This window comes from Tamandua tetradactyla, chromosome 24 (genome assembly GCF_023851605.1).
Source record: "Tamandua tetradactyla isolate mTamTet1 chromosome 24, mTamTet1.pri, whole genome shotgun sequence".
Taxonomy (NCBI): Eukaryota; Metazoa; Chordata; class Mammalia; order Pilosa; family Myrmecophagidae; genus Tamandua; species Tamandua tetradactyla.
The window spans coordinates 30717168-30743437 of NC_135350.1; the positions used below are offsets into that span (position 1 = coordinate 30717168).

A 26270-nucleotide genomic window follows, 5' to 3' on the forward strand; every position below is an offset into this window, starting at 1 on the left:
GATGTAAGCACTAAGCAAAAGTTGATTTATTAGAGGAAAACATGTTAGAGCTATGTTTGCTGATGAGTACTTACTAAATTTTATTTCACAGAAGACCTTTAAAAAGTTAACTGAGTCATGGTGAAATGTTATTCAAGCACTCTGAGAATATTTCAGAATAATAAAAAAAAAGTTTACTTAGTATCATGGCTTTGCGTTCTAATTTTCTCTTCTTACCCTTCACCATCACTACCATCTAAAAGCTATCTAAAACCACCTAAAAAACATCTAAAATTGTATGCAACTGAGATTAACTATATAGGTTCTATGGCCTTCTATTGTAAAAGAATAAGTAGGGTCTTATATTTTGTTAATTAAAAATATATACTGATATTTGAAATAATTATAAGGTAATTGAAAATTGGAGACTGCCTACCATCCCCCCTTGATGATAAATTATATGAACTGTTACTAATTCCGAATTACTAATAATGAGGGTTATGTAAGAAAAAACATCTTTTTTGTTTGGATTTCTTGTATTTAGTGAGTAAGATGCCATTTTAAATATGCACTAAATTCAACTGGACTGTCTCTTTCCATTTTCATTCCCTTGTCTAATGTTAGTGCATAAAGTTAAGGACAGCAAAACAAAAAAGCAAGCAAACAGGTAAATTACCTTCCACTGAAAAATAATCTGGTATCTGTGTTTAACGCTTGCATAGATTTCTGGCTTTTCTAACCATGTAGAACAACAATAAGTTTATCTGCCATTTAAAAATCTCCATGCATGGGCAGTGCGATGGTGGGTCAGTAGCAGTATTCTCATCTGCCATGCCAGAGACCTGGGTTCAATTCCCAGTGCCTGCTTTTGAAAAAAAAAAAAAAAACTCCATGCAGGTACACCTACAAAAGTAGCTGGGGGCAGTTGTATTGCCAGAGAACACAGTGGCAGAACTCTCAATGGAAAGCAGAAGTAACAGTCAGCTGAATTCATGGCCTCAAAGTGCTGGAAGACTGAAGGAGAGACATTTGTCCTAGGGAATGAGGGAAAACAAACAACACTGTGGCGTGTGCAAGTCCTTAGCTTGTCTTCTCTTTCTGCACCTCCATCCTTTTCTCTACCTTTCTAACATTTTGTCCTCTGGTAAGAAGTTGATGAAGGACCAGTGCCATGAGTCACAAGAAAAAGATCGGGATTCTAATTTCATGGTGCTGTGTTGGTCGCTCTATCTCCTGACATACGGGCTTATGCTTCCCACCCAATTAGCTAGTCAAAATGAAAATGTTCATTGCTTTAAACCGAAGCTGACATCAGCATCTTCCAAAATTTATTTGACCTCAGAACACTTTTTTCTCAAAACACCAATAACATCCTTCCTCTAGAACTAGTGTCCCGTAGAATGCATTTTGGGGTATGATGCTTTAAATAATCAAAAAAAGCTCAACTACACATTCAACATACCACATTAGCAAAAACATGATATATTTTAAACAGGTTTCCTTCAAAAAGCATTTAAAATATATCCTTTGTTTTTAAAAGTATTTCTTTTTCATCTACTAGAAACATATCCATGACCCAAACCATATCAGATAGCTAAGGAGATGCTTGTGTGCTGTGTTAAATAAACATTCTCTTAAAAAATAAAATGAAGAAAAGGAAAGAAAACAAAGACTCCTATAGCACCCTTCTTTGTGCTAAATGATTCCGATTTTTCCGCCTGAGTTTATGGTTCAAATGGCCTCTGAACTCTTCTTCATGCCATCCGTGCCAGCCGTGCTTATAAATCTTTTAGATTCTAGAAGCTTGGGATGCTTTATTATTTATTTGTATTTGTTGGTTCCTTGATGAAGGGGACTATTTATAATGGACTGCTTATTGCAAGGGCCTTTTGAAAGAAAAATAAGCTGAACTTGGCCTGCGAACTTGGATATGCACCAGGGTGTTATTTTTCTTTCCACATGGCAGGGCATGTAGGAGACTGAATTCACTGATAGAGTTTTTGAGGATTTAGAGATTTAAAACAAAGCAACCTTATAACATCTTCAATTGGAAAGAAGAACAGAACTAAGCATTAAGGCACGACCGAGTACTATATAATGGCCCTCAGTTTTTTTTTTCAGGTTTACCCCATTTGTACAATAACAGTGAAGAAGATATCTAGTAGCTCATTTATAGAAAATTAGAAAAAGGAAGTTTGAGGGATACTTAAGACTGCTATTGCTATCACTAGCAATAAAAGCATTTTTTATAAGCCATAGTTTGTATATGTAGGGTACTATATTATTTGTCCGATAATACACAGTTTAATAATTTTTTTATTATTTCATTTATGGAATTTTTCAGAAAAAAATCTTTAAAATTTCTATTTTTAAGTCAGAGGATACCTGTTGCCAGACAGCTGTCTTGGTTCCCAAACCACTCGAGTTCATTTTTCTAATCTCACTGTTAAATAGTGATATGTGTCTGTTTGGGAGCTTTCTTTTAATAAAGAAAGAAGAAATACGGGTTTTGATTTCTACTTCTAGTATTTTTGAATTGGTCATGGCATCTCTGAGTTCAGTTCACCACCTTTCTGGGTAATGTCCTATTAAAACTAGAGCAATCCCTGGCAGGATAAATTTGATTTCCAGCTATGTTGATGGATTTCTCCAGATCTCTGATCTAGTAGAATGATGTCCACATCTGTCGGCATAGTTCTCATGAAGCAAAGTTTTGTTTACCATAGGTTCTGTTTCAGTGATGGGAATAAATCCATGCAGATTGCTAATGAGATTAGAAGCATCAATGTGCAAAAATTACCTACAGCTTTGCCTTTATCTCTACCAACCCGAAAACTCTAGCTAAATAGTAGAATTAATCACACTGAAGTCCTAGGCTCTGATAAGGTTCCTGCCACTCTATTATATTTATTTTGAGGCTGCAAAACAATTTAACAATGTTTCTTTATTTGTGTTTTTGTTTTTATTACTGAATCACATGGCATCATATTAGACCTTATCTTTGAGGTTGTCGGTGTGACAATTTCATTCCAGTGATCTGATACAACTTATTTAACAGTTTACTGAATGCAGGGGGAAAGGAAAGCTAATTATAGTTCTACATTGGACCAGCTCTTATTATCCAATCTATTCTTTGCAAACTATGGGCGATCTGTGTGAATAAAACATTTCAGTAGTTATTTTATAACTTCTGGTTTTACCATGCCTGAATATGAGGGCACTATCTCCTTTTATTACTAAATTTCTTTTACCACATTTTTTTTTTGCATGGTCAGGCACTGGGATTGAACCTGGGTCTCCAACATGGCAGGTGAGAACTCTGCCACTGATCCACCATTGCACTGCCCTATCATTTACCACTTTTTTTATAAAATTCTTGACTTTTTTTCCCTTTCTGCTACAAGTTCATAATACGGTATGTTGCAGAAGTAAAGAATTGCTTTATTTATCACTCCTATGATGCTGTGATTGGAGAATCTTCAGTAAATACAAGCATTGGTCTCAATAATTAAAAATCTTTTCATATTTTGAATACTCAGAAATTTTAGATTATATGAAACGAACCCTGATAGTATAAAAAAATTTAAGTATTCAAGGCCTCTAAACATGAATTTTAATAAATGTTTTAGTAAAACATAATGATTATATTAGAATTGATGCGCACTTACATAAACCTCACAATTAGGACCGCATACTTTATTCTCAGCAACAGTAGACCTATAGTTGATGTTCAGCCATGCTTTTATTCATTTTAAAATAGTTTCTACTCCGCCTAATTGGTTTGGATTTGCTCTGTCAGGTTTTTTCCCCTTTCTTTCTTTAGTGAGAAAGTTGCAGACCTGCTGTTTTATATTGTCTTTTTTTATATAGGAAAGGAAAAGGCAAGCAAAAAATCTAAGTCCAATTAGAAGCTGTTTATTCAGAGTATATGAGCACTTCAAAAAATGTTTCCTGCCTTCATTGAAGCATTATGAAAATCCCGTAAGACGTCTTTCTTAGAAAATAATCACTAGAAAATACATACCATGCAATTCCTTTAAAGATCATTATTTCTAAGATCATTTTCTGTGTTCTAGAAATACAGAGTATAATGGCATGGGGAACCCTCTCCCTCACCCTTCTTCAGTCAACATAAGTTGCCAAGAAGTTTTACCCTTTCTGCATTTCTGTGGTTATAAATCAATCAGCACTGTTCTAGTATATACTGGTAAAATGTTCTGCTATCCCAGTGACTTGAAAATGTTCATTTAACTTTGCCTTGCTCCTATGTTAATTAACAGAAACAACCCATGGCCTTTAGTCATGAGTGATTAGTTTTCCCATCTTTAGCAAAATGACCGCCTTATGGATACCAAAATAAAAATTTGACCCATTTACCCATGCTATGGTTAGTTGTCTATCTTTGCACCATTCACAGTGCAATGTTTGGATAATTATGGTGGTTATAATTTGCCATAATTTACATAATTATGTTTTTTCCACTTTATCTTATGCTCAGGAATCTTTTCCTGAATGAGACCCCAATTGCCTAGCTCTGAAAAAGTGTTAGGGTTTACCTCCAAGAAAAGAATTCATGGGGTTTCGAAGATATTATTATGTAATCAAGTGGTGTTTTCTCAATTTCAGAGAAATAGACTAAGGTTTAATGTATTTTTTTGTTGTTGTTGTTGTTTTTGTGGAGGGTGCATGGTCCGGGAATCAAACCCGGGTCTCCTGCATGAAAGGTGAACATTCTACTACTGAGCCACCTGTGCACCCAGGTTTAGTGTTTTTAATCTACCACTTATTCTACTGAATTTTCTCCTTGGATTTTTTTCCCCAATCAAAAGAATTATAATTATTTTCTGTCCAGTCATTTTCCACCCTGTGAATGGAATATCATGGGAAATACATGCTGTCATTAAAGTTTTTATTGAAAATTTTTTGGACTAAAATTTAATTCAATTTAAATTTATATCTATACTATAGGGTACTTTTAAAGTGGGGAGTGGGACCTCATAAAAATCTAACAAGTCGCAACAGAAAATTGCACACACTTTTTCTGTATGTGACATATATGTTCCTAAAATTCACCTCATTATGCAAAACTGTGAAATAAAATGACAACGGTTTCTGGAGAAATAAGCTCAGGGCATAGTCTTCAGAATTTTCATGACACATGTAAAAAGGTAGAAACTTAATAAAAGTGGCAGCATAGTTTTAAACTGGTAGATAGTTAAGAAATGTATGACTACTACAGTAACGCACATAATTGCTACCTTGATTGAAAGTTTTCTTTTGGAAGAGGACATTGGAAGGGTTGCAACTTAAGAGTTACGTTTTAATTTCCTAGGCTTCTCAAGCAAATACTATGAATTGGGTTGGGTTTGAAACAATAGGAATTTATTCGCTTACAGTTTGAGGCTTGGAAAAAGTCCAAGTCGAGACATCATCAATGTGGTGTTTTCTTCCCAAGACTGAGCTGGGGCTGGCTGTTGACAGTCTTTGGTCCATGACTTGTCACATGGCAAGGCACACGGTGCCTTCTCCTGAATTCTCCCTTCTCTTCTGGGCTCCATTGACGTTCAGCTTCTGGTTGCTCTTATCTGTGGCTTTCTCTGTTCCTGTCTGACTTTCATTCCACTTATAAAGGATGAAGGATTCCAGTTATAGGGCTGAGACCACATTGTGATTGAAGTGGGCCTCACCTTAGCTAAAGTAACTTCATCTAAAGGTCTTGCTTACAATGAGTTCATGCCCACAGGAATGGACTAAGTTTATGTCTTTATGGGGTCCCTACAGTTTCAAACCACCACAAGCTGAAAGGACAGTATTCTGCTATTGATAAAAAGTTGTTAATCGAGATGTAGATGGGTGTAGATCATTATATATCTGGTAAACTGAGGTAGAAGGTATATGCTTGAAATGTGTGCATTTGTTCTGTTTTCCCACTTAAATTGGTTCAATTGAGTGCAGTTTTCTGTATTCATCTATTGTTCTTCACAAACAAAAACCACTCATAAATAAATAGGAAATGTGCATCAGGTTTAAATTGGAGTTATGTACCTCAGGAAAACATTCTTATTCTTAATTCATTCCTATGGGTGTGAACCCATTGCAAGCAGACCTTTTGATGAGGTTACTTCAGTTAAGGTGTGGTTCATCTAAATCAGGATGGGCCTTAATCTTATTACCAAAAACCCTGCTGAAAAGACCACAGAGAGAGAAGCCCCAGGGATCACCCAAAAGCTGGAAGTCAATGGAACCCAGAAGAAAATCAATATGTCACCATGTGCATTTCCATGTGATGGAAAAGCCAAGGAACCCCAAACATTATTGAACAACCAGAAGATACTGGCCCTTGAAGAAAGCAAGCCTTCTAGCTTCTAAAAGTATGAGCCAATAAATTCCTGTTGTTTAGCCAACCCACTGTATGATACTTGTTTTAGCACTGGGAAATAGAGCATTCCCTAATGGGAATTTGTGTTTTCAAGACTAATTACAGAAGAACTGACTAAATATATTTGAAAAGTAGGCATTCCATCTTTCTAATTGAAAATAGTGAACATGGCTATGGTAAAAACAGGTGACTATTCAATAGTATCACTAACATTAGTACAGTTAATACTCATCATTTTGATTTTTCCATCTACCAACACTGACCATCAACTCCCCTGTTCAATTTGATGTACTCATTCAAAACTTCATTTAGCATTCAGAGCTAACGTTTTACCTGGGAAGGATATCAGGATTTTGAAAGCTACTGAGTATTGATATAACATTTTAGAATCACTTCGTCTTCCATTCTAAGCCTGGAATTTGTGATTACCAACCAGTCAGTAGAAACAAACAGGATTCTCAACTGATTTAATGAGTGGATGCATTTAAGGGGTAAAGTGAAAGTGTGGGACATGCAAAATGTATTTTGCTCATCCTATTTTCTTTTGTATGTCTTTCTGCAAGAGCAAAAAGCTTCTGTCATGTGTTACTATACTCTGTGAGAAGTTAACAAATATTGGGAGGGGACAAGCTTTGATGGACTAGTGCTTCTGTGGCTCTTGTGCTATGCTTTTATATTTTGTAGCTAGACTCCAGTGCACAGAGTTAGAAAAATAATAAGTTCTTTGAGTTGAAACTTCATAGTCACTGTGGGATATTCAAGAAGGAGACCAATGGAGAGAAAAATAATATAACCATAGCTTTGAACTTTTCCTGGATTTCACTTGCTAGAAACCAAGTCAGAGTCACTCTGACACCTTATTACTAGCCCTTTCTCCCTGTAGGGAAAAGTGTTCCACATGCCATGTTGATAAAAGTGAAAGGGCGTTCACACATGAGAGAGAAGATAGTCTCTAATTTAGCCTGTAAGAGAATTATAGTAAGGCTAAGATCTGGTCCAAGCTTCAGTTTGGAGACCATTTTCTATTGCTAGTCTTTCCTAAACCCCACCTCTAAGATATCTAAGTTAGATGTCCCTTTTTTGCATTCTTAGAGCACTTTTGGGTTATATTTATCTGTTTCCTATTTCTTCTTGTGAGGTTACTACATTAAAATTTCTGTCTCATTCCTTATTAAATCACCCAGTGTATAGCTAATTGTTTGCTGCAGGGTAGGTGCTTAAAAAACAGGTACAAATGAATGAAAAAGCATAGGATCTCAAAAGCTTACTGTCTATGATAAAGCTATAAGATAAATATAAAAATTGCTTAAGAAAAAATACAGGACTTTGAAGTAGAATGGACAAGCAGTGTTCATCAAAGAATAGATCTAAGGAGAACCCGAATTGATTCAGTTAGCAATTATCCTTTGAATGCCTTTGAGAAGTCACTATGTTAGACAAAATAGAATTATAAAATGCCTGCAACCATGGAACGCTTGGGCTAGTGGAGTACACAGACATGAAAGAAAACATAAACAAATATATAATCTCAAGTTTTGATAAGAACATTGATAGGAATAACTGGGAAGATGTAAGATGTGACCTCCTTGGGCAAGCAGTAAAGTTATTTTTGAGGAGTGTTATTTAAAGGTGACAATTGAGGGGCAAAAAAGAAAAGATTATATTGAGGGCAAGTTTTGAGGGAATCAGAAGTTTAGCTTGTATGAGAAAAAGATATAAGGCTGTTGTAACTGGAACCAAGTAAGCTAGGCATGATGGCCTTGAGAAATAGGCTGGAATGAACATACTTGACAGGGAATTTGAATTTTAATCAGGGTGAGGTTCATTCATTTGTCAAAATGGTGAATTTAAACTTAATAGTTCTGTATTCTACTTTTCGAAATATTACACAAGAAAGAAAAAAAGACTGAATAGTGAACTCTAACATGCATAAGTATTTAAGGAGAAATGCCCTTGATATCTGTGATTTTCTTAGAAATGTATCAAAAAGCAAATAAGATTGCTAGATGGTTAGAGGAATGCACAGATGTATAGGTATGCGATGAAAAGTATGGTAGAATGCTGTTAGTAATATCTAGGTGCTGATATACAGATGTTCATTGTAAAATTCCTTTACCTTAGCTGTATGTTTGAAAGTACTTATAATAAGATGTTGGAAAAATCGATAACTGCTCATAAATGATCATGAAGAAATGTATAATAATAATGCAAAACTCCACAACAGAAAAGATTATTCTAGTGTATTACCATTTGATTCTTTTTCTGTGAATTTTTAGTTTTACAAAATAGATGCTCTCTGTTTTTGTTTTTTTTTTTTTTTTTTGGCTTATTATAAACATACCCTCATACCTTTACAAAATTTTCAAATTATTTGCAACATTTTACAACACTTAAACTACGAAATCTTTTGATGAGGTATTTCTTTGGGGAATAAGTAAAAAGCCAAATCTGTTAGAATAGAACTCTTCAATCCTCAATCTACCCACCCAGTACCTATCAGTGTAGCTGAAAGGAGATGATCAGGCTCAAGGTTATTAGTGGGATCAGCTATCAGCAGAAGACTTTAGTTTAAATTATTTAAGGTTTATGGTTGACTGAAATGAGTACATAAGTAGCTCAGTGTCTTGGTGTACTCAGTAGCTTAGCTTCTAACCTTCTGTGTAAAAATTTAAGTGACATGGTTTAAAGACTGTGGAACCCAGATTGTTCTTTTCCTTGATGAATTGTGAACATTTCACTGATAAATTAGTGCATCACAGAATCACATTAGAAACCTTGTTTTCAATGAAAACATTTCCTTTTTATTGATGTTTGTTGTTATTGACCCTTTGAGGTCAGAATACAGAGTTTCTTTATTCAATCTGTAAATCAGGAGTTTTAATTGGCTCTAGAAACTTCTGAGTGGTCTCAGCCTATTCCATCCGAAAACTGAGTCCTGACCAACCGCTGTGAAATCTGCTTTTACAAGAAGGTAGGGGGTGAGACATTATAATAGGCTCTGTGTAAGTTCTCAGTTGCTCATTGCCTTCAAAACACTGATTTTCTTGGTGTAGGCAAAATGCCAAAATCAATATTATACCCCTACCTACTCACATGAAGAAATAGTTTAGCATTTTAAAAACTATTTGATTATCGAGTTTTTTCTGAAAAGTCATCAGATATCTTAAAATAAAATATGGCTTGGGTTTTTATAGAGGAACTTATGTTTATATTCTCTATTTATGCAGAAAATAATTAGATGATTGTTGGCATTAACAACTGTGCTAAAATCAATGGTACTGCAAAAAGGATAAAAACAGACTTTCATGAGAGCAAATAACCTGGAATCCATGAGAATTTAGTGGATATCTTTTTAAGGGGGGACTGTTGCTAATTAAAACCTGAGAATTAACACCAAAATTATTCAGGAAATGCAAATACTGATTGCAGAGCCAACCTTAAGGGTAATTCCAATTTCTAAACTACCTTCATTAGAATTTGATTTTGTTTTTCTTTTCAAGTCTCCAGTGCTACATGAGTCCATTCACATTTATTTTTTTCACATCTCTTTCATTTGACTCCCTCCGTTTTCTGTTCTGGTATTTGACATCATTACTATTTGATATGGAGCACTGAGAAATGAGGGAAGCAAATTGTTCAGAAACTATGCCTGTGGCAAGTGTTTCTAGCCTGGAGAATGTTGCCTCATTTATCATCGTCTTATCATTAAAAAGCTATAGGTCAGGAGTGTCTTGATTCCCCTGTGTTTTAGCATTGTCTGCTAAATGGGGTTAATTAAAATGTCTCTTTTAAAAGTACTTCTCTTAAATACACATGGACACACACACACACACATTTTTTCTCCAGCCTTCTTTAGAGGAGTCATTATTCCATTTTTTTTGCAGTGAGGAAAGGCAAATTAGAATGACTTTTCTCAAAAGATTTTAAATGGGACTGACATATGTGGGGCATGATTTCATTTTTCTAGACTAGACAAGAGGACCATCTAGAGAATTGTTAACTTTAGCACATGTAGATGGTCCTACTCTATGTAAACATCATAATATATTGTAATGATTACCTCATTTTCTCTTGATATTTTAAGACAAAAACTTTGCTTCATTCCATTTAAAGCTGTGCTTCACCCTGCCAAAGAATATATTTTCCCATCTAGCTGTTCTGAAGCTAGTGCTTCTAGGTATTTCCCTAAGAAGCTTATTTAAACTACAGATTTCTCGGGCCCCATCCCAAGAGGTTTTGATTCAGTAGATCCATGGTGAGAATCAGAAATCTATGTTTTAAAAAGCCTCTTAGGTGATTCTGATTCATATGCCGTTTGAATGCATTTGGAAAACTATGCATCATACCATCGCTGTAGAGTGTTATGGGAGCGAGGAAGAGGTGCTATGTAACTGCACAGGAAGGGAAACTAAATGGACAAGGTAGTAGCAATAGCATTTGAGCTGACTCCAGAAGGTTGAGTAGGAGTTACTTAGTTAGGTAGTTCAGGGTTAGGGGGGTGGTGAGAAGATGAGGACATTTTAAGTAGAAATAAATTCACGTGCACAGGGCAAGCCACGGTGGCTCAGTGGCAGTGTTCTCTCCTGCCATGCCAGAGACCTGGGTTTGATTCCCAGTGCCTGTCCATGCAAAATTTAAAAATAAAAAAATAAAAAATTTCAAGTGCATAGACATAGAGGCCAGAGAATATGATCTTTTCTAAGTCCCCCCCCCCCCCCAACAAAATCTATCTGGACAGAGAAGGGAGTATGAGTGGTTGAGGGGTAATATGAAGATAAGGATGGAGAAGTGAATTGAGATCAGAGTATGGAGTTTTTGTAGCCATTTGTAAGGATTTAGGACATGTGCTGCTAGCTGTCACCAGATTTCCTGTAAGCTGTGTGCCCCAGTCCCTGCTCTATTCTCTTCACCATATAATTATGGGTCTATCCTCATCTTAAGATAACAACTGTTCTCTGTGTAATTATCATTTTTGCTGCAGCTCCCTTGGGTGGAAAGCTTACAGAGATAATATGCAAGAGGAATATATTTCATTTGATGATAGCTGCCTCCTAATATTTCAAACTGGTTTTGTCATTGACTTTGTCTTATAAATATCAGGAAGAGGACAATAGCACTGTGGTAAAACACTGCCACATGACCAAGAAAAAATGGTCTAAAACATACTATTTTGGTCTTCATTTTTTAGGCGCATTTCTTATCTATTCTGTAACTGGAGGTAAACCAAGCATTTTTTAACCATTTATTTTTAATATATTTTACCATGAAATTTAACAGATAAATACATATTTTCCCCCAGTTTTCTGAACATTAATATTCAGAGCGAAGAAATCTCATGTGCATGTCTTTTTGTCATTAGTTTTTCATTAAATGTGCTGTGCTTGTCTTTCCTGCCTGATGATTATAAGGATTGGTGTGTGATTCAAAGTCTGCTGATGTGTCAGGAATTGCCATTCAAGAAATGGCAAGAAAGTTTGCGCTGAAATGTATGAAAACAGCTAACTTGAGCCTAAATTTGATGTGGTGAGTGCTGCTGAGAATGTGGCTTCTTTGTCATCTCTCCAATTCACGTCAGTGTCCAGACACCTTTAAATGGAAAGTTTAGAGCCTGCCAGGAGTAAACTTTTTTCCTCTTCTTTTTCTTCATTTAACTTTGAAAGTGGGAGGATTTGATTTTTTTGATCTGCCAAATAGTTGTCAACTCAGAATAACTAGATTTTATTTCCTTTTGTTTGAATTTTTTATCTGAATTAAGACCTGAACAAGAAAACAGCTACCACTCTACGGAGATAATGGAACAAGCAGAGGCCTTTACTCTGTGAGTACACTTGATATAATTCAGACCTAATCCATAGTGTATGTAATTAGATGGGAAGCTCTAGGTTTTTTTATTTTGTTTTGTTTTTTCTTTTTACATGGGCAGGCACCGGGAATCCAACCCGGGTCTCCGGTGGGGCAGGTGAGAACTCTGCCTACTGAGCCACTGTTGCCTGCCCTTGTTTATTTTTTTTTAAGAATCACTATTATTTAAAAGTAAGATGCAAAGCACTCCTTCAAATATAAATCAAATCCTTGAGATAGCCATTAAAGACAGCCTCAGACCTGTCATCTAAATGCTGCTTTTAAAATGCCACCTAGTGAACTAGAAGAGGCCTTGATTAGGAAATGTACTTTCATTTGGTCTACTGAGTAGTGAAAGACTTGTTTAGGGCAGGCTCTGCTTTCTCAGATTGCCCTCCTTAAACAAACAGAGCAGGGGCAGAAAGCTTTTAGATGTATAACATGAAGCCATTACAAGAAGCTGAAAGTCAACCCGTGAAAGAAAGGAGCTGTTGAGAGGGTTTCCAGTTAAGGATCTGGGTGGTGCTGGAAACAGAATGGGAGATAATAGACTTCTAGTGACGGAGCTGTCAGGAGACTGAAAACTGTAGCAGCTTTGTGGGAAAACAGAATTGCTGGGTTTACCACTTGACCTTTACTCTGAATAGATGGGCTTAAGAAGACCACAAAGGGCTTTTCAAAAAAAGTGGCCAACTCAGTTCCTCTGGTGCCTGAAACTTCTTTTTTGACTCTGATGAGTTTTAAGTTTGTTTCTTAGAGTCCTTAACAGGATTCCATGAAATCCTTATTATCGTGCCAGGTGGCATGTGTTTTAAATGAAGGTATTACTTACTATATGGCCCTCCTGTTTCCTGTTCATCAGGGGCACAGCATCCTAGGAAGGATTGCTGAATAGGTACTGCACCACGGGTTCACTCTCCACATTATCGTCCTTATCAAAGGCATTCATCTACATTTCTGGGAAACTGCAGAATCTTATTTAAATAAAAATCAAAATCACCCTTTGAAGGCACAGTATACATCAAATGCATTTGTACAGCTATGCAGATGAGAGGCTTGAAGATTAATTGCCAGCATTTTTTTAAAAAATAGGGCTTGGCAGTAAGTGGCTCATGTGAAAAAGTTTCGGGAGATTTCAGGTTCAGTATGTGCCAAAGTTATGCTGTAGTGGCCAATAATTCAATTGAATCTTGCTGCATTTATAGAATTACAATTTTCTCCTCTAGGATGCTTAGACGCATCCTGAAAAAAATCATGTCCAGTTGTCAACAGCACACTTTGAGAAAAAAATGGCAAATCTGAGGACATGCAGAGGAGAATAATTTTCAGACTCCTTTGAAAAAAGAACCCTTGGAGGAATTGATCATGTTTCACCTAAAGAAAAGAAGACTTGGGGTTTGGTTGGGAGAGAAATGGTAGCCATGATAACAGATTTCGAACATCTGAGGGCCTATTATGTAGAAAAATACCATTTGTCAGGTTTCCAAAAAATACAGTTCCTCAAGTCATGCACTAGAATAAAAATGCCAGTGGACTAAAGAGATAGATGTTGAAAAATAAAAATAGTAATAATAAAAAAAAAAATTCCAGAAGAAAATAAAAGCAAATATTTCATTTCTTTTCAGTTGAAAGGATGTTTTAAAGATTATACCAAAGGAAGGATAATTAGGACTAGGAATACCTGAAATAACAAAAAATTATTGAAACAAAATTAAAAAAAAATAAAATTAATGTAATAAGCTGAAGAAATTCTAAAAATCATATTCACCAAAAACAGTTCATGGTATGGGTAAATGTTGACAATATAATGGCAAGTAAAGAGCACAAAATCAAAACTTTACATATAGTTGTGGGTTTAATTTTTAAAGTTGAAAATATCTGTATAAAAATAACTGCTAATAAATCTTTTTCAATTAATTTCTTTGGTTTGCTGAATTGTTGGTTTTAAAATATATTTCCATTATTTCTATAATGTTCAGAATTTAATATAACAATCTTACTATCTTTTATGTTTAGAAGAAAGTTATAAAAAAGTAAAGATAAAAAAAGAAATGAGGGCAGTGCAACAGTGGCTCAGTGGCAGAAATCTCACCTGCCATGCTGGAGACCCAGGTTCGATTCCCAAAGCCTGCCCATGCAGAAAAAAAAAAGAGTCAATGTTCAGATCTTACGAGTAGTTACAATATTAGGAATATGAAATACAAAAGATCGCATTTCTAACAAGCAATTTTTGACAGTTTTAACAATGTCTCATGACTAGTGGGCTGCCCCTTAACTGGAAGAATTTATGTAGAAAAATGACTATAACTCAGAGATATTGTAAAATACATTTCCTTACTGGAGAGAAGGAGCCTGGATTTTGTTGTTCTTGGATGCCCTTTCAGCACTGAACTTCTGGAACATTGAGGAAAATAAAAAGGCTACCAAAATTTGCACAATTATATAGATTGGAGCTGAAAAGTGATAGGGATCACTTTTTAGATAGGAAAATTGAAATCCAGAGAGTCCTATGAGAGATAAATAACTCATTTGGCTCTGGTATTCAAATTTCTTGAATCCTACTCCTGTTCATTCCCTTCTATTGAGACAGAATAGGTTGGTGGTTAAAAATGCCTGGGGTTGAATCCCAGTTCAATCACTCGTTTCCTGATTTCTCTGTGACTCAGTTTCGACATCTGTAGAAGGGTTGCCATACTTACCTTGTAAGGTTTTAAAAGAATGAGGCGTATTTCACTAAGCACAGTTTCTGACATGCAAGAAATCAATAAGCATTAGCTATTTTTCATATATTAAATAAATATGTAAATTTACTGATATAAATATATATGATGAACTTGATATTTCTCCTTTGGCTTCTGTGGATAAGTTACATTTATGTATGGGGTGCGTAAAAAGGGATAGGAATATCAAGGACTATTCAAGTTTTTATATTTATTTTAGTGATAGCCTAATATCTTCAGAGGTCACTCACCAGGTTTCTCATTCTTCACTTTTATATCCTAAGAAGTTCATGAAGCAGAGAGATTAAAAATAGAGCCCTTTGTAATGATACCTGTTTTAAAATGCAACTGTTTTTTACACATGATTGAGTGCTGGCAGTTTTATACAGCATTCCTTGTTTATGGATTCTGATTAGTTTTGTTGTATGGTTATTCATTTTAAGGCCCTTAGCTTGGACTGTGAACATGTTCCTATTCATTTAAAAAATACTATAATATTTGTTACGCCATTGTTTGTTTTTTCAACATTAGAAGATTACAGATGTGCTAGAGAGTATTTATCCTAATGTTATTAGAGCCTGGCTCATAATCACACTATTCCAAACGCTTTCATGTACAAGTAATTCTTTCTTATGTAGGCAGCTCTTATATCCTAGAAATGGGCAAAAAATGGAGTGTACCTTCTTCTGAAGAAAAAAGACTGAGTGACTTTATGCCTTTTGAAGTCCTTATCTTAGAGGACATTTCACCCTCGTTGCTTTTTAAATATCTTTTGTATGCGTGTGATTCTTTTTTTCTTCCCCAATTTCTGAACAGATTTTAAATATTGAAGACTAAGACAGGGGAAAAAAAAACAACTCAAGATGTATTTGTTTGGATGGAAAAGCATAAGAACATAGTTTTCTGCCTCACAAAAATATTTATTATGTAAGCTTTCTTAGATCTTGCAGTGGTCCAAAGATAGAATCCACTACATACAACTTCATGGACTCTTAATTCCATGGTGCTACTTAGAGTTCTGTAAATTGATCATGTACAACTGCATTGGGAAAATGAGCTGAGAGCAGGCAACTTGCTTCTCTTGTCTTACAGAAATAGTCCCTGAGTTGAGCTGCCAGTGAGCACAGGCAGAGACGGCACCAGGAAACTCATGCATTCTGGGGAGCATGACCAAATCACTGTTGTCTTTATTATCACAGAGGTCCAGAATGTGCTTTTGAAATTCCTGCTGAGATACTCATGCGATTTTCAGTTTTGAAAATTCTGATAGAAGATAGGATCCCTTTGTACAGAAAGCATCCTCATTGCAATTCAACCTGCCACGGGCATGTCTGCTTTAGTGAAGGTATTCCCAGAGGAGGGAGTACAGTTTCCTCGTCAAGCAGAGACCACAACCACTTTATGTGTATCTATAGTCTTAAAAATAGATAAATTGCAAAATTTGAAATTTTGGATTATAGTTTTATGTTATATGCAATATGCCTCTAGTTATCTTTGGGACTCCATTTTCAAGAATTAATTCTATTCTCAGTGACCTTCCTGACAACCCTCATCTCTGGCCCCGGACCCACGCCCCGCTGTATCAGGAGCACCTAGCCACACACATATGTGCAAACACAGATACAGATACACTAGAATTACCCACTGGTGGCCAGATCTGTAAAACTAATTAAAAGAGAATAGCACATTAACATAAACATTGTGAAGCCAAAGTCCATTCTCTCTAGAGTATTCTGTCACTGAGATACAGAGACCTTATTTTTGACACGGTGGGTCTGAATTAATTGAGATGTTACAAAAAAAAAAGGAAGTCAGTAAAGAAGGTTAAGGGGAGAAGGTGTTGTTACGAAATTGTCAATTTGCTGGAAGACATTCTTTAGTGAAAACACAGCCCCTGGTTGCAGCTCTAATCAGTGGCAGGATAGGGAGGTGGGGGAGAGAACATAGAGAAAAGAATGTTTCAAAGAGTATTAAAAAAGCAAGACCCTAATTGAAATGGGAAGCGCTCTCATTTTAGAAAATGTTTTCTTAACAGATTGCTCTAGCCCTCTGCCTCAAGGTTTTTGATTAAATTAATGATGGTAGTGATAAGCTCCATTAGTGTTGCTGTTTCCAGAGGGGAATTTTGTACAGCCTCTCCTTTTCTGTTCTTCTCCAAACCTCAGGTATGAGGATAGAATTGCTAATTGAGGCCAGAACAAGCCAAGAAGATGAACGTATCATTACTATGCAAATGCAGACAATCCAGAAAATTAATATTTCATGTGTGCCCACCTAAATGAGTAATGTTTCCATTATGGACGTCTTGTCACTCATCTGGGAAGCTGTTGCTGCAGCTTGTTGTCATCAGGGAGGTCTTGAACTTCTCTCTTTTTGTTTCGTGTTGCCTGCTGTCTTGGGACCAGTCAGCACATCTGACATGTTGTGTTCAGTTGGCCCTTGCTGTTGCTGCAGATTTTTTACTAGTGCAAATAGACAAACTTGTTATGAAGCACAGGACATAATCAACTTTATTTCCTGATTTCCTGTCTTAGTAATAAAGTATTGGAGGTAGAAAACAGCCAAGTCCTAGATATAAAAAAAAAAAAAAAGGAAGAGGTATTTCAGTAAAATGATGCATAAAATCCATAATAGGAGACGTGATAGGAACTCTTCCATGCAGAGTAATTAGCTACTGAGAGCTCTGGAAAGCAGAATAAAAGAGTGTTGCTTTGAGGGCCTGAAATAGTTCCATTAAATTATTCATAAACATTTGTTTGCCAACCACCATTATATTCTGTAGTCTGATAAAACCTATTGTGTTAACAGTAAACGTTGTGTATGTTTGTGTATGTGTTTGTGTGTGTGTGTGTGTGTGTGTGTGTGTGTGTAATAGAGAATCTGCTGTAGAAGTGAAAGAGAAGTCATTTTGATTTTAACTCTAGTTCTTATTTTGGACTATTTATTAAATTTTACTCATGCCACTCAAGAGTAGAAACTAAAAGGGCATCTTTTGTATCTAACACAGTACCTGAAATAGTCCTAATCGTTACAGTAGATGTTCAATAAATATGTTGAGATTAATTTATTTTTACTTTCCTGAACTTGTTGAAAAATACTGCAACAGAGAAATAGAGGGTAGAGATGAAGAACAGAGAAAGGTGGGTTTCTTGGGAGTCTCCATTATTCTCTCATGCTGTCTGTCTGCCTGGGCTTGACTCAGATACTATTCTACATGACTTATTAGGTCTTTCTTTATCCTTTTGAAGAATAAATTACAGTTATACAGTGATGTTCAATAGCAAAGAGCCTTTTAGGATAACTGGATCAGAAAAGTATGTTCTATAAAGGTGGGATGGAAATGATTCTGCTTGAAAGTTTTGAGGATGCAAAGTAATTTGTTTTGATAGAAAAGAATAGGGAAGTGTAGGTGAGAAATACATATCTCGTAATTGGAGGAGGAGAAAGGATTGCTTACATTTACCTGGGTGAATATTTGCCCAGATGGAATAAAAAAGCAGAGCTAGAGCATTATAGGACTTGAACACAGTGGGACCTCCCAGAGAACTGGCCCCAAGTCGCAACATCTGACAAGTGGAATTAAATCCCAGAAGGCTTGACTCTAGGGTTCCTGATCTCAGTGACTATATTCATGATTTTATAGAATTTGATTAAAACACTTTCCTTTTCTCTATTAGAGAATTCTTTTGCTCAATCTCTTTTAAAAATATAACCTGGATTATTTACATCTCACTTTTCTGGCCCTTCTCTGAGTCACATGTGTCTTTTCCACGTTACACAGAATGACAAAGGACTGGCTGCAAATGCCCCCCACGAATGATAAGAGAATGTTTTCTACTGTGTTCATAACCTTTGTATTGAAGCCCAATCCTTTTTTTAAAATGCAATTTTATTGAGATATATTCACATATATAATCATTTAAAGTATACAATTAATGGTTCACAGTATCATCATATTGTTGCATATTCATCATCATCATCAATTTTTGAACATTTTCGTAACGCCAAAAACAATAAAATTAAGGAATAAAAAATTAAAAAAGAGCACCCAAAGCATCTCATACCTACCCAACTCCCTATTATGTATTTATTTTTTGTCTTTATTTTCTTACCCATCTGTCCATACACTGGATAATGGGATTGTCAGTCACAAGGTTTTCACAATCACACGTCACACCATAAAAGCAATATAGTCGTACAATCATCAAGAATCAAGGATACTGGATAACAGTTCCACGGTTTTAGGCATTGCTCCCTAGTTCCTCCAATACACCAAAACTGTAAAGGATATCTAATTAACATAAAAATAACCTCCAGGATGATCTCTCAACTCTGTTGGAAGTCTCTCAGCCACTAGACCTTTATTTTGTTTCATTTCTCTTCCCCCTTTTGGTGAAGAAGGCTTTCTCAGGCCCATGATGCCAGGGCCAAGCTCATCCTTGGGATTCAGGTCCCACACTCCCTGCTTTCAGTTCTTCTGAGTATATACCTAATAATGGCTGTAAGATCAAATGGTAACCCTCTACTTAGCCTCCTCTGGAACCACTACACTGCCTTCCAGGGGGGCTGCACCATTCTACTTCCCTCCCAACATAGGTACATCTCTCACTCCACATTTCCTCCAGCACTTATATCTTTCTGCTTATTTTTTAAACAGTTTTATTCACTGTGCTGGTTTGAAAGGAAGTATGCCCCCTAGAAAAGCCATGTTTTAATCAAAATCCCATTTCATAAAGGTAGAATAATTCCTATTCAATACTATCTGTTTGAAGCTGTAATCAGACCATCTCCGTGGATGATGTGATTTAGTCGAGAGTAGTTGTTAAACTGGATTAGGTGACAACATGTCGCCACCCATTTGGGTGGGTCTTGATTGGTTTGTTGGAGTCCTATAAAAGAGGAAATGTTTCGGAGAATGAGAGATTCAGAGAGAGCAGAGAATGCTGCAGCACCACAAAGCAGAGAGTTCATCAGCCAGCGACCTTTGGAGATGAGGAAAAAAAACGCCTCCCGGGGAGCTTCATGAAACCGGAAACCAGGAGAGAAAGCTAGCAAATGATGCTGTGTTCTCCATGTGCCTTTCCAGCTGAGAGAGAAGCCCTGACTGTGTACGCCTCGTGCCTTCTCACTTGAGAGAGAAACCTTGAACTTCATTGGCCTTTTTGAACCAAGGTATCTTTCCCTGGATGGATGCCTTAGACTGGACATTTCTACAGACTCGTTTTAATTGGGACGTTTTCTCGGTCTTGGAACTGTAAACAAGCAACTCGTTAAATTCCCCCTTTTAAAAGCCATTCCGTTTCTGGTATATTGCATTCCAGCAGCTAGCAAACTAGAACATTCACACACCATACAATCCATTCTAAGTAGACAGGCAGTGGTTCCTGGTATAATCACATAGTTATACATTCACCACCACCATCTGTATGAGGGCATTTCCATTTCTTCCACAAAGAAAGAAGAAGAGGGGAAAAAATGAAGGATAAAAAGTAAAAAAAATAAAGTAAATAAAAAGGAGAAACCGCCACCAAGAATCCCAAACCTTTCCCTTACGTCTTCCCGATACTGACATTAAGCTTTGGTGTACTGCCTTTGTTAACGATTAAGGGAAGCATATTGCAATGTTATGGTCAACTATAGACCCTAGTTTGCACTGATTGTATTTTTTTTGTATACCATTCCATTTTTACCACTGCACACAGTTGACATTCATTTGTTCTCCCTCATGTAAAAATATTCTTGTATTTATACATGTAATCACCTTCATTGTCCACTTTAGGCCTAAGTTATACTGTTCCAGTCTTTATTTTCTGTCTTTCCTTCTTGTGTCATACATGCCCCTAGCTTCTTCTCTCAACCATACTCACACTCAGTTTTGCTCAGCATACTTACTATCTGATTGTGCTACCATCAGATAGGATTGTGCTGTCCATTTTTGGATCTTTTCAGTCAATCCTGTTGAACATTTTGTACTTCTTCAGCATCAAATGTCCAGTCTTTCTATCTCCTGATAACCTATGTTCTCAACTTCAACTCTCAAAGTTCAGTCATTAATGTTAGTTGATATTAGTGAGACCATAGATTATTTGTCCTTTGGTTTCTGGCTAATTTTACTCAACACAATGTTCTTAAGTTTCATCCATGTTGTTGCATGACTTTATTCAGGTATATCTGTTCTAGTTTGCTAGCTGCCAGAATGCAGCACACCAGAGATGGATTGGCTTTTAATAAAAGGGGATTTATTTCATTAGTTCTTCAGAGGAAAGGCAGCTAACTTTCAACTGAGGTTCTTTCTTCTGCAGGAAGGCACAGGGTGATCTCTGCTGGCCTTCTCTCCAGGCCTCTTGGTTCCAACAACTTTTCCCAGGGTAATTCCTTTCTGCATCTCCAAAGGCCTGGGCTGAGTTGCGAGTGCTGAGATGAGGTATGCTGAGCTGCTTGGGCTGTGCTACATTTTGCTCTCTCATTTAAGCACCAGCCAATTAAATCAAACATCATTCATTGCAGCAGGCAAGCCCCCTAGTCAACTGCAGATGTAATGAGCAACAAATGAAGTTCACATACCATTGGCTCATGTCCACAGCAACAGAACTAGATGCCTTCACCTGGTCAAGTTGACACCTGAACCTAACTACCACAATCGTATCTTATTTTCCCCTCTTTTTACCCTTACTGATAGTCTTTACTACCATCAGTAAACAGTGAAATCTGTACTTCCTATCAGTAAACAGTGAAGTAGTTTCTTCACTGTTCTCCAGACTTGTATTTCCTGTCTTTCCCTATCTGCCTGTAGTGCTACCTTTAGTTTTCTTATAGAGCAGGTCTTTTGCTGACAGACTCTCTCAGTGTATTTGTCTGAAAATATTTTTAACTCCCCTTATTTTTGATATAGAATTCTTGGTTTGCAGTTTTCTCTTACAGTATCTTAAATATGTCATACCACTGCCTTCTTGCCTTCATTGTTAATGCTGAGAAATCCTCACATAGTCTCACTGAGCTTACCTTGTATATGATGGGTCATTTTTCTCTCGCTGCTTTCAGAATTCTCTCCTTGTCCTTGACATTTGACAATCTGATTAGTAAGTGTCTTGGAGTAGGTCTTTTAAGATCTGTTGTGTTTTGGATATGCTGTACTTTTTGGATCTGTAATTTTATGCCTTTTATAAGAGATGGGAAATTTTCAGTGATATTTTCTCCATTATTCTTTCTTCCCCTTTACCCTTCTATTCTCCTTCCGGGACAGCCATAACACATATATTCCTGTGATTCAGGTTGTGATTCAATTCCCTGAGAGCCTACTCATATTTTTCCTGTCTTTTCCTATCTGTTCTTTTGTGTGTAGGATTTCAGATGTCCTGTCCTCTAAGTCACTAATCCTTTCTTCTGCCTCTTCAGATCTGGTGTTGTAAGTCTTCATTATATTTTTCATCTCTTATGTTGTGCCTTTCATCCCCATAAGTTCTGCCATTTGTTTTTTTTTAAGCTTTCAATTTCTTCTTTATGGTCACCCAATGTCTTTTTATATTCTTCATCTCTTTTGCCATATCTTCCCTCAACTTATTGATTTAATTTTTGGATTGATTTAGCATACATTTTTGAACATATTTAATTAGTTGTTTCAACCCTATATCTCATTTCAAGTGTTAGTGTATTCCTTTGACTGGGCCATACATTCATTTGTTCCTAGTATGACTCGTAATTTTTTGCTGGTGTCTAGGCATCTGATTTCCTTGATTAATTTATTCTGGAGGTCATTTTCACTCTTTTATGTAGGGTTTTCTTGTTGGTTGGTTTTGTTTTCCATCTGTTCTTTCTCATTCAGTACAACTTATTCTAACCTCTGGTATAGCTTCTTTTTAACTGATGAGAACTTTTCAGCTCTTGTTTTTCTGGTTCTTGCCCTGCCTATATGGAATATGTTTTTGTGGAAGGTTTCCCCAGATATGATTGAACCCAATCAGATTTTCCCAGACAACGCAGACTAGATCTCAGGAGGAAGGTGTAATCAGTATCACATTCCCTGAGGATGAGACCCAGCAGATTATCTGACTTTCCTTTGGAGGCTCTATCCTGTCCTTCCCAGTAGGTGGTGTTGGTCAGCCCAGAGCGCCCCACTGGCATAAAGTGATATGGAACCTTTAATTCTTAGCCTGTCAGGGATGTGGTTGTGACAGAGGTAGAAGCAGAAGGCAAGCTTGAGTTCTTTCTAATTCCCAGCCCCTGGGAAGGCCTCCATTTGAGCTGAGCCCTGCCCCTCCCTTTTCTTGGGGAAGATTTACCCTTTAGGGAATTATCTCCTTCACTTGACTTATTACTTTGTTTCTCAGAGCTATCTTCTGTCCACCCTTGCCTGGGTCAGTACTGATAATTAAAAAATGCCTGAGGCTTTCTGTAATGAGCTACTTAGAATACTTTTCTAAAAATGAAAAAAAAAAAAAAAGAAGAAGAAGAAAAGGAGAAAAAAATAAAGTAAAATCCCTTTTCAGAACCAGTCCCTAACCCCCAGTAAAGAACTGGAGTTGGTACCCTGCTCTATTTGTCCCTTTTCTTGGGAGCATAGCCCTTTTCTTATATTCTGAGCTTGGCCAACTCCAAACACCTCCATTTTTTGTTTTGTTTTATTTTGTTTTATCAGCCCCATCTCTTCTCTGCTGGGAGAGACCCCAGGGTTACTTTTCTGCTTTCTCTGGTTTATTTATGCTCAGAGTTTGTATTCAGCCGTCCAATTTTTAAAATTAAAACTCCAATTGGCACCTAATTGATGTACCTTCTGCTTTTAGTAGAGGTTGCATCTTTTCTCCAAAGAGAAGTGTCTCCAACAGGCTGCCCTGCCAGTAGGGGAGGGGATCCAACCACCACAATTTGGGGGCTTTATTTACAGTTCTCTCCTGCGATCTTGGCTCTTCCACCCATCCAAACTGGTGTGCCATGTGTGTCCAGTCCCACTGTCTCCCAAACGTTCATTCCAGACAGTGTCTGATTATTTACTAGCTGCTCTGGAGAACTAACTAAATTTCACGCCTCCCTACACTGCCATCTTGCCCCCAGATGCAATGTTTTGTTGAATTTTTTATTATTATAGCTCATTTTAGTAGTCTAAGAGAGAATAGTATTTAAAGGAAAGAAGAACTCAATGAATAAATAAGTGAGTTTAGATCAATTAGGAACTCTAACAAAATATTTTATATATTTCAGCATATGCGCAGTGAAACACAATTGTTATAACAGTATATTGAGAAATATCTGTTAATCTATTTTTTAAATGAAAGTATGCAAGCTCTAGTAGCTAAGATTAATTAAACTTGTCAAATCTCTAAACTTATAAAAATAGTGATTATTTCTTGGCTGTTTGCCCTCATTGACAAGATAATATGTGACATTTTCAAAGAAACTGCTAACGAAATAGATTAAACCTACCTAGTTTTTTCTTTTGCCACATATTTCAGTGAATATAACAACAGAGGATAACTAGAACTGGAACCTAAAGATACTGTGTACTTGTTGAATGAGTTTTCATCATATTTTAGAGAGTATAGCTCTGTAATGCTTTTCAATAATACTCTCTCATTTAAACTATTTCATTTTTATTCAGAATAGTAAGGGTAGAATGAATGAACAAATACTAAATGCATATTAATGCTTTGTTTTCACATTTTATTTTTGGGACCTCTTAAGGGAAAAGCCTGAAAATGTATCTTCATAAGAAGATATTCCATCTAAATTATGAAAATATTCTGTTGCTTATGAAGTCTTTATTTATATGCTCTTGAAAATAAGACTCATGCTTCTCACATTTCTGTAAACATTTGAGCTATCTTGAGCATATTAGTTTGCTAAGGCTGCTGGAATGCAATTTACCAGAAATGGAACAGCTTTTAAAAAGGAAATTTATTATGGTACAAGCTTACAGCTCTAAAGAAGTGAAATTTTCTAAATTAAGGCACCAACAAGAGGTTGCTTTCACTCAAGAAAGGTTGATGCCATCTGAACACCTCCAGCAGCTGAGAAGGCACATGGCTGGCATCTGCTGGTCCTCGTTGCCAGTTCGTTGCTTCCAGCTTTTGTTTCCTGTGGGGGTTCCTCACTTGGTGCCTGTGGGGGTTCCTCACTTAGCTCCTCTGGGACACAATTCTGGATTCTGGCTTGCTTAGCATCTCATGGGAAGGCACATGGCAGTATTTTCTGGGCCCTGCATCTCCAAATATCTGGTTCTCTTGTTGCCTGTTAGTTCTGAAACAACTGTCTCCTAGTGTCTACATCTGCTCTTCTGAATATCTGTGTCTGCATCTGCATTTTCTCCAAAATGTTCCCCCCTTTAAAGTTTACTCTAGTAAACTAATCAAGACCCACCATGAATGGATGGAGTAACATCTCCATCTAATCAAAATGTCACACCCACAATTGGACAGGTCACAGCTCCATGGGGATAATCTAATCAAAATTTCCACCCTACAATATTGAATCAGGATTAAATGAAAGGGCTGCTCCGCAACATTGGATCAGGATTAAAACATTGCTTTTCTGGGGTCCATAATATAGCTTCAAACTGGCACACTGAGCTTATATCTTAAAGTTAATTTCTGAAGGGCAAGAATCCTTTGCCTCAGATATTTCATGTCATCCAGTTTATCCAGTATAACATCATGAGTAGTTGAAATTTTATAAATGTTGAACATGAACCAGAAAAGCTCCACTTCAGGAATGAATTCCCTGGGTGCAGATCTCCAAAAGGAGAAAAGTTTAAGGTCATGTAGGGTGGAGAGGTGGTGGCTACATTACTACATTACTGCAACACTTCTGCCTTATGTACAGTGATGCTCAATAAATATCCGCTTACTTTAATTGAGTGGGCATAAAGAGCATTTACCAGAAATCCTTTGCTGGCAGCCAGCTGCATTAGGCTGCTGAGAACCATAGTGTATTCTCCCTGGAATTCAAGGCAACACAACCTTTTTTAAGTGTCTACCTTTGCTCAAAGGGGAGTCACAGCAGTAAGAGAATTATAATACTCTCTGATCACTACTAAAGTGGTTTAATAGAAAACAAATTCATACTGTCATTAAAAACCTATGGGGAAACATAAAATGGAGTGAAATGCTATGTTTTCAGATAATTATAGAGAATTTTTATTGGTTTTCATCTTCTTAAGAAATTAAGAATGACTTTATTATATATATATATTTATGTAATAGTAAGGTTGCCTTTTCATTTTAATTTCTTGATATAAAACTGGATAAGCTTGAGGGGTTAGTTAGAAACCAATCAAAGAACCACCTGAATACAGTTTTTCTCCAGCGTCATCAATCCATTTGTCGCAATTTTGATATCTTCATGTTTCAGCTGTTAAAATA

The 26270-nt window shown here is 36.5% G+C and overlaps 1 protein-coding gene across 12 annotated transcripts in view; it reads left to right on the forward strand.

Annotated features, from left to right (window-relative positions):
- The window catches only part of UNC5C (unc-5 netrin receptor C), a 381478-nt gene that overhangs the window by 104246 nt on the left and 250962 nt on the right, over positions 1–26270 (forward strand). For 4 of the 12 annotated variants that reach the window (XM_077142818.1, XM_077142819.1, XM_077142816.1 and 1 more), the window contains exon 2: positions 12114–12176. The exons of the other annotated variants lie outside the window; for them this stretch is intronic. The gene's annotated coding sequence lies outside the window, so the exon portion shown is untranslated. The remainder of the gene's footprint in view (positions 1–12113; positions 12177–26270) is intronic. 12 annotated transcript variants of the gene reach the window in all.